This window comes from Elephantulus edwardii, unplaced genomic scaffold, assembly GCF_000299155.1.
Source record: "Elephantulus edwardii isolate Elephantulus edwardi_28Jun2011 unplaced genomic scaffold, EleEdw1.0 scaffold00091, whole genome shotgun sequence".
Classification (NCBI taxonomy): Eukaryota; Metazoa; Chordata; class Mammalia; order Macroscelidea; family Macroscelididae; genus Elephantulus; species Elephantulus edwardii.
Genome location: NW_006399841.1, coordinates 7829806 through 7836278, shown reverse-complemented (window position 1 = coordinate 7836278; position 6473 = coordinate 7829806).

Below are 6473 nucleotides of genomic sequence, written 5' to 3'. Positions count from 1 at the left end.
CAACTCATAATGAAACTGTATTTTTTAAAAGAAAGTAAATGAATGTTTACTGCAGGGGAAGACATCCTGTGAGGCTGGGAGAATCACAGACTGTTTCCTGTTGGATCTAGTATTAATCAATTATTTCTGAAGGGTGGGTCATCTTCATAAAGTGTATTTTCATCTCAGTCTTTTTGGTTGGCTCTCAAAAGGCACAAGAGTGGCCAGGAATAACGGCTGAGAATGCAGAGTAACTGATTTGCTAAGAGAAGAATCTCCCTGTCATTCCCTTTAGCTGTTGGTAACCTCAACAGCTGCCCATGAAAAAGTTCCAGGTAGTAGAAAGTTCTTGCCTCATCACAACTGGGAAATGCCCGGGTTTGAAATGAACCACATTTTTACTCAGTTCAAGAATTTGCGTGTGGGTGCTGTTTATAAAATTGAAAAGAGGGTTGTTGACAAGCTGTTTGTCCTCACTTCAGGTAGAGTTTTATTCTTTTGCAGTTTGGTGAAGGCTTAAAAATCACCTTCCATGGTTTTTGGGGGAGGCCCTAATTAAAACCTTTTTTCTTCTACTTTTTCTTCTTATCTTTGTCCATGTGCAAGTGGTCCCAGTTTTTTTTTTATATGTTCATCGGACTGCCTGCCTGTGTGAATAGACAGAAAAACATTTCTTTTCAGGAAGAGTTTCTGAGGGAAGGGCAAATGGACATATTTTAAACATTTTTAAGATTTCTATGTCCATGGGTCCCTGCTTGGCAAAGATGGTTAAACACTTGGACTACTAATCCAGGAGTTGGGTTGTTTGAACCCACCTGGAGGCACCTTGGAAGACAGACCTGGAAACCTGCTGGACAGGAAAAGGAACCCTAAAGAAGAAACCCGCCTTCAGAACCACGTGACACAGTTCTACTCCTGTACGTGGGGTCACGTGAGCTGTGATTCAGTGGAAGAGAATGAACAGCAATGAGAAAAGCATGCTAATCATTTCACTGTGATGGTTTTCAAAGACTTGTCCATGGTAGCAGTGAATTCACACTTCCCTCAATTTCAAAGGATGACGGAATCAGAACGAAAGCAAACAAAAGTAAATCAACATTAGTGATACACTTGTATTTGAAAAAGGCTGCCAGGTAAACTCTCCACCAGGGAAGAGAGCATCTCAACCCTGGCCTCATAGAAAACATCTGTTTGGGTGATTACTGTGGGAAAGACTTCTTTGGAGGGGGTGTTGACTCGCCTCAGGGCTATTTGTGGAATACGGAGTTGCATGCATGCTGTCCACAGGAACCAGGGCAAATTTAGAAGAAAAAGAGAAAGAAATGCATATACTTCCCCATTGTGTAGAAAAGGAAGCACAGTGGTGAAATCACCCTTCAGCTGATATCTCGCCTGTGTCCATGTCAAGATAGCAGAATGCCTCTTGTGAGTTTAGGAAGTAACTGGGATCAGTAAGTAGAATTTTCATGTGACTTTCTTATCACCTACTTTTTCATTTGTGTAATAAATATGAAATACCTATTATGTGGCAGGCCCTTGGAATAAAATAGTGAGTGAAAGAGATACTATAATTCTGCCCTCAAGAAATTTGGAGGTGAGTCAGGCACACACTCACTCATTGCCTTCGAGTTGTCACCAACACATGCTGTTAGGTACCACTGAGCCCAGTGTGATTCATAACAACCCTGTGAACAGCGGATCTGAACCCTGTCCTATCCTGCGCCATCATCATCATCATCATCATCTCTGAGTGCATTGCTGTAGTCACTGTGTCATCTCATTGAGGGTCTTCCTCTCTTTCGCTGACCTTCCGTCTTTCCAAGCATGATGTCCCTTTCCAAGGAATAGCCTCACCTAGCAACATGTCCAAAGTACGAAAGATAAAGCTTTATCCTCTTTGCCTCTAAGGACAATTCTGGTTTCATCTTTTCCAAGACATACATTTTCATTCTTTTGGCAGCTGTAGAATATTCCGTACTCTTCTCCAACTCCACAACATAAAGATGTCAATTCTTTTGTCATCCGTATTCATTGTCCAATTCTCAGATGCGTACCAAGTGATTGAAATACCATGACTTGAGTCAAGCTCACCTTAGTCTTAAACCTGACAATATTGCTTTTCAATACTTTGGAGAGTTCCCTAATAGTGGACTTGCCCAGAGAAATATGACTCCTGATCTCATGACTTCTGATACCAAGGGTGTTGGTTGTAGATCTCAGTAAGATCAAATAATTGACAGTTTGAATCTTTTCTCCATCTATCACGACACTCTCTATTGGCCCAGTCAGAAGGACTTTTATTTTCTTGATGCTGAGATATGATCCACATTGAAAACTATAGTCTTTGATCTTCTGCAGCAAGTGCTTCAGGTCCTCCTCACTTTCAGCAAGTTGTGCATCAACATAACACAGGTTTTGATGTGTCTTCTGCCAAGCCTGATGCTGTATTCTTCTTAATAGAGTCCAGCTTCACGAATTATTTGCTTGGTGTAGCAGAAAGAATACAACCTTGACTCACCTTTCTGATTTCAAAACATACAATGTTCCTTTGATTTGATATGAGCACAGTTAAGTGTTCAGGGATTCCCACTCGTGATCCACACAGTCAAATGTCTTTGCTTTGTCACTCTATTTGGTTGACCCTCAAACATGCTTCAGAGGCTGCTAATCACAGGGGCGGGTGTAGCCTGTGTTTCTCCCTCAGAGTTGCTGCTGAATTTGAACTGTCAAAGGGGTGTGAATTACTAATGCAGTTCGCTATGGAGTGGAGTAGAGAATTCACCTCTACTCATTGCTGTTGAGTCACCAGTGGACTTTCAGAGACTGTAAATCACGTAGGAGGAGAATGCCTATTCATTCCTCTCTTGAGCAGGCGAAGGTGGATTCAAACCACCAGAGAGAGGTGCCATTTGCGTAAACAGCCGATCTCTCTGCAGACTATGAGAGAAATTTCAGTGAAAAAGTAACATAACTAAGTCATTCTCAAACTATAGCACTGGTGGCCAAGTGGCAAAAAGCTGTGTTGCAATCTCGAAAGCACACGGTTCGAATCCACCAGCTGTTCTGCGGGAAAAGGATAGGCAATCTTCCCACTGTGTGATTAACTGTCTCTGAAAACCCGCCAGAGGGTCAGCTATGGGCCAGTTCCGACTCAACCATACATAACAACAACAACAACAATATAACAGTTGTTGTTAAGTGTCGTTGAGTTGTAGACAACCCATAGCAACCCTATGAGTGAAAGATCTAAACACTTAAAATAACGTTCACAGTTTCTCCACGTTCATAGAGTTTCCAGAGGCAAGCTATTTCGGAAGTTGATGCCACTCTGGCTTCTAAGCTTGTTTTAATTGGGGAGCTCCACCAAACGCTGTCCACCATGGGTAACCATTATCGCCACAGAAACCACCACCACTCACAAAAGAAGACTTGAAAGGTACACATGGACCATGGAGGTCCACTGAGAAAGATACAACTCTAAAGCTTTGGAGGAAACAATCCAGAGTTCAGCACAGGACACTGGGGAGGGGGCCTTGTGGGGAGATGCTGGTCAACTCGAGGACTGTGTTCACTGACACATCAGTGTCACTGTGTTCAGCATCACAGCAAGTACAAGTTACCTTTGTAGAGCAAAGGGATAGACCAGTGCTGCACCACTTAGAAGAATGTTCGACCAAAACCAATTAAAACCAGGCCTATATCTAAAGAAATAATTAATGCAGCTTCAGTTTTATTGGAGCAAAATATATTAGGGACCTCTGGTGCCCCTCCAGCAGTAAGTAGTTGCACTGCAAACCCAGAGGCACAAGGTTCAAATACACCAGCTGCTCTGCAGGAGAAAGATAGTCTGTGTCCTCTTAAGATCGACTGGGGGTTCAGCAATGAGTTGCTTTCACCTCCACAGCACATAGCAACAATAACAGCACCGAACAGCATGTGAACTGCCAAAGGGACAAAGAAGTCTGTCTTGAATGAGGAGAACCCAGGGTGCTTCTCCTCAGAGTCAAGGATGGTGGCACTCACTGTGGGCTTATTTTCATGAGAAACCAGTCCTACGAGAGAAACGGTATGCCGGGAAAGGTCAGAGGAAGAGGAAAAGACCCTCAAGGGGAGGGATTGACACAGTGATGAAAACAGTGGGCTTGACCATGACAGGTCATGAAGAGGGTGCTGGAAAGGGCAGGGTTCAGATGTGCTGTTCTTGGGGTCTCTTGGAGTCAGAGTTGACTCGATGACACCTAACAACACAGCAGTGGTGGTGGTTATGTGCTGTTGAGTCAGAAATGACTCACAGCTCTCCCTCCAGTGTGTTTTCAGAGGCAGTAAACGGCACAGGAAGAGACTGCCCACCCTTCTCCCGTGGAGCAGCTGGTGAATTTGAACCACTTACCTTTGGGATTGCAATGCAGGTTCTGGCCACTAGGCTAACTAGAGCTCCCTACCTATCTATTGTAGCTGCTGAAAAAGATATGTAATACCATGAGAATGCATTATTAAAAGTTCTGTTTGGGGAGATAAGGAGAATTTGCTCAGTAAGGAAGTTATGATTCACCCAGAAAGAGTCCCGGAAGTGAGTGGGGAAAGAGGAAGTGAAGAACAGGTTACAGCAAGGCAAGTAGACATCAGGGAAGGGCTGGTGTGGAAGGGACACAGAGTCTAAGGAATTTAAAAGTTTTAGCCTGTCAGGGGGAAGAAAGGGTTGAGATTGAGACACAGAAGTGTACTCAAGAATTTTGTTTCCAGTGTCCTCTTAAGAACAGTGGGAAGTCACTAAGAGAACTTCCTCACGTGGTTGGTACAATCAAGTCTGCATTTGGGGAAACTGACTGCAGCTCTGGACTGAAGAACTAAGTTAAAGGGCCCAGGATGGCCTCAAAGACGTGGTTAGAAGCCTCCTGCTTAAGTCCTGGCAGGCTGTGCTTGTGGCATTTGAGGAGGGGTACAAAGGAAGTAGATGTGGATTTTGAACTTGACTTTACACCATCGCTACAGGAGTGAGGGCTTTGGCAGGGCCGGAAGGCCCCCACCCCTCCTGATCATTGTCTGTCCTGAAAGCTAAACATGAGAACTGGGAAGTGGCATTTTCCTTAAAGGACTGCTGGGTGGGTCAAAGGTGCTCAGGATATAGTGATCCAACCTGGCTGGACACATTTGAAAGAGGAGAGGTTTGAGTAAGAACGTTAAAAAAAAAAACAAAACAAAAAACCAAGGAAAGGCAGAATTTTGTTGGGCAAGCCCAACCACTGTAGACAAAAGGGGCTGAACAATTGATCCCAACCTGCTCCTTTATGCTTTTTTAGCAGAAGAGACGACATCATTAGAATGCACCCCTATGGGCTTAGCAGACTCACAGATCACTTTCATGTTTACATTTTATGCTGCATTTGAAACATATTGAAGAAACTGTATCTCCTGCTATCATTTTGTGATAATCATTTACAGCTAGTCAGAAAGAGGCTAGTCTAGAGACCTGGCATGCAAAAGGAGAGGTGCTACGAACTCCTCTGCCATTGTGGTTCCGTGCCACGGACATCTGAGCAACTGATTTGAACCTTGCCCTATCTTGCTCGATCCCCTTGTTACAGTCACCTTGCCAATCCAACTTGTTGAGGGTCTTCCTCTCTTCCTTCCACGAGCCTCTACCTTTCCCAGGTGTGATGTCTTTCAAGGACTGGTCTCTTCCAAAAGTATGTGAGATGAAGTTTGACCATTCTTACTTCTGGGGAGCGCTTAGGACGCAACAGTTTTAGGCCTTCTCTCAGAACTAGTGATTCAAAATAATTTTAACCGGGTCCCCATTGTTGTTGTTGTTATGTGCCATCGAGTCGCTTGCGACTCATAGCGACCCTATGTACAACAGCCCTAAACCCTGCTGTATCCCGTACCAATCACACTGCCTCCGACACACTCATCCCAATTACCCCAGTCACTGAATCAATCCACCTCATAGAGGGTCTTCCTCTCCTGAGCTGTCCCTCCACCCTCCCAAGCATGACATCCCTCTCCAAGGACCGGATCAGCCCCACCTTGCAACATGTCCAAAATGTCAGATGAAGCCCAGAATCCTTGCTGCCAAGAAGCAGCTAGGTTTACCCCTATCTAGGATGAATCTGTTTGTTATTCTAGCAGTCCATGGTACCCTCAATACTCTTCTCCAGCACCACAGCTCAAAGGCATCCATTCTCCTGGACTTGACCTCTAGTAAGATACATAGTTTAAGACGTGACATTGAACACATCTTCATACACGGACATGTAATTGGAGGAGGCAGAGTTTAATGAGACGGTATTTATCCTTACTCTTTTATTGGGCCACGGAAACCACCACAACTCACAAAGGAAGACTTGAAAGGTACACTCATGGGCCACGGAGATGCACTGTGAAAGACACAACTCTAAAGCTTTGGAGGAAACAATCCAGAGTTCAGCACAGGACACTGGGGAGGGGGCCTCGCGGGGAGATGATGGCCGACATGAGGACTGTGTTCAAGCACG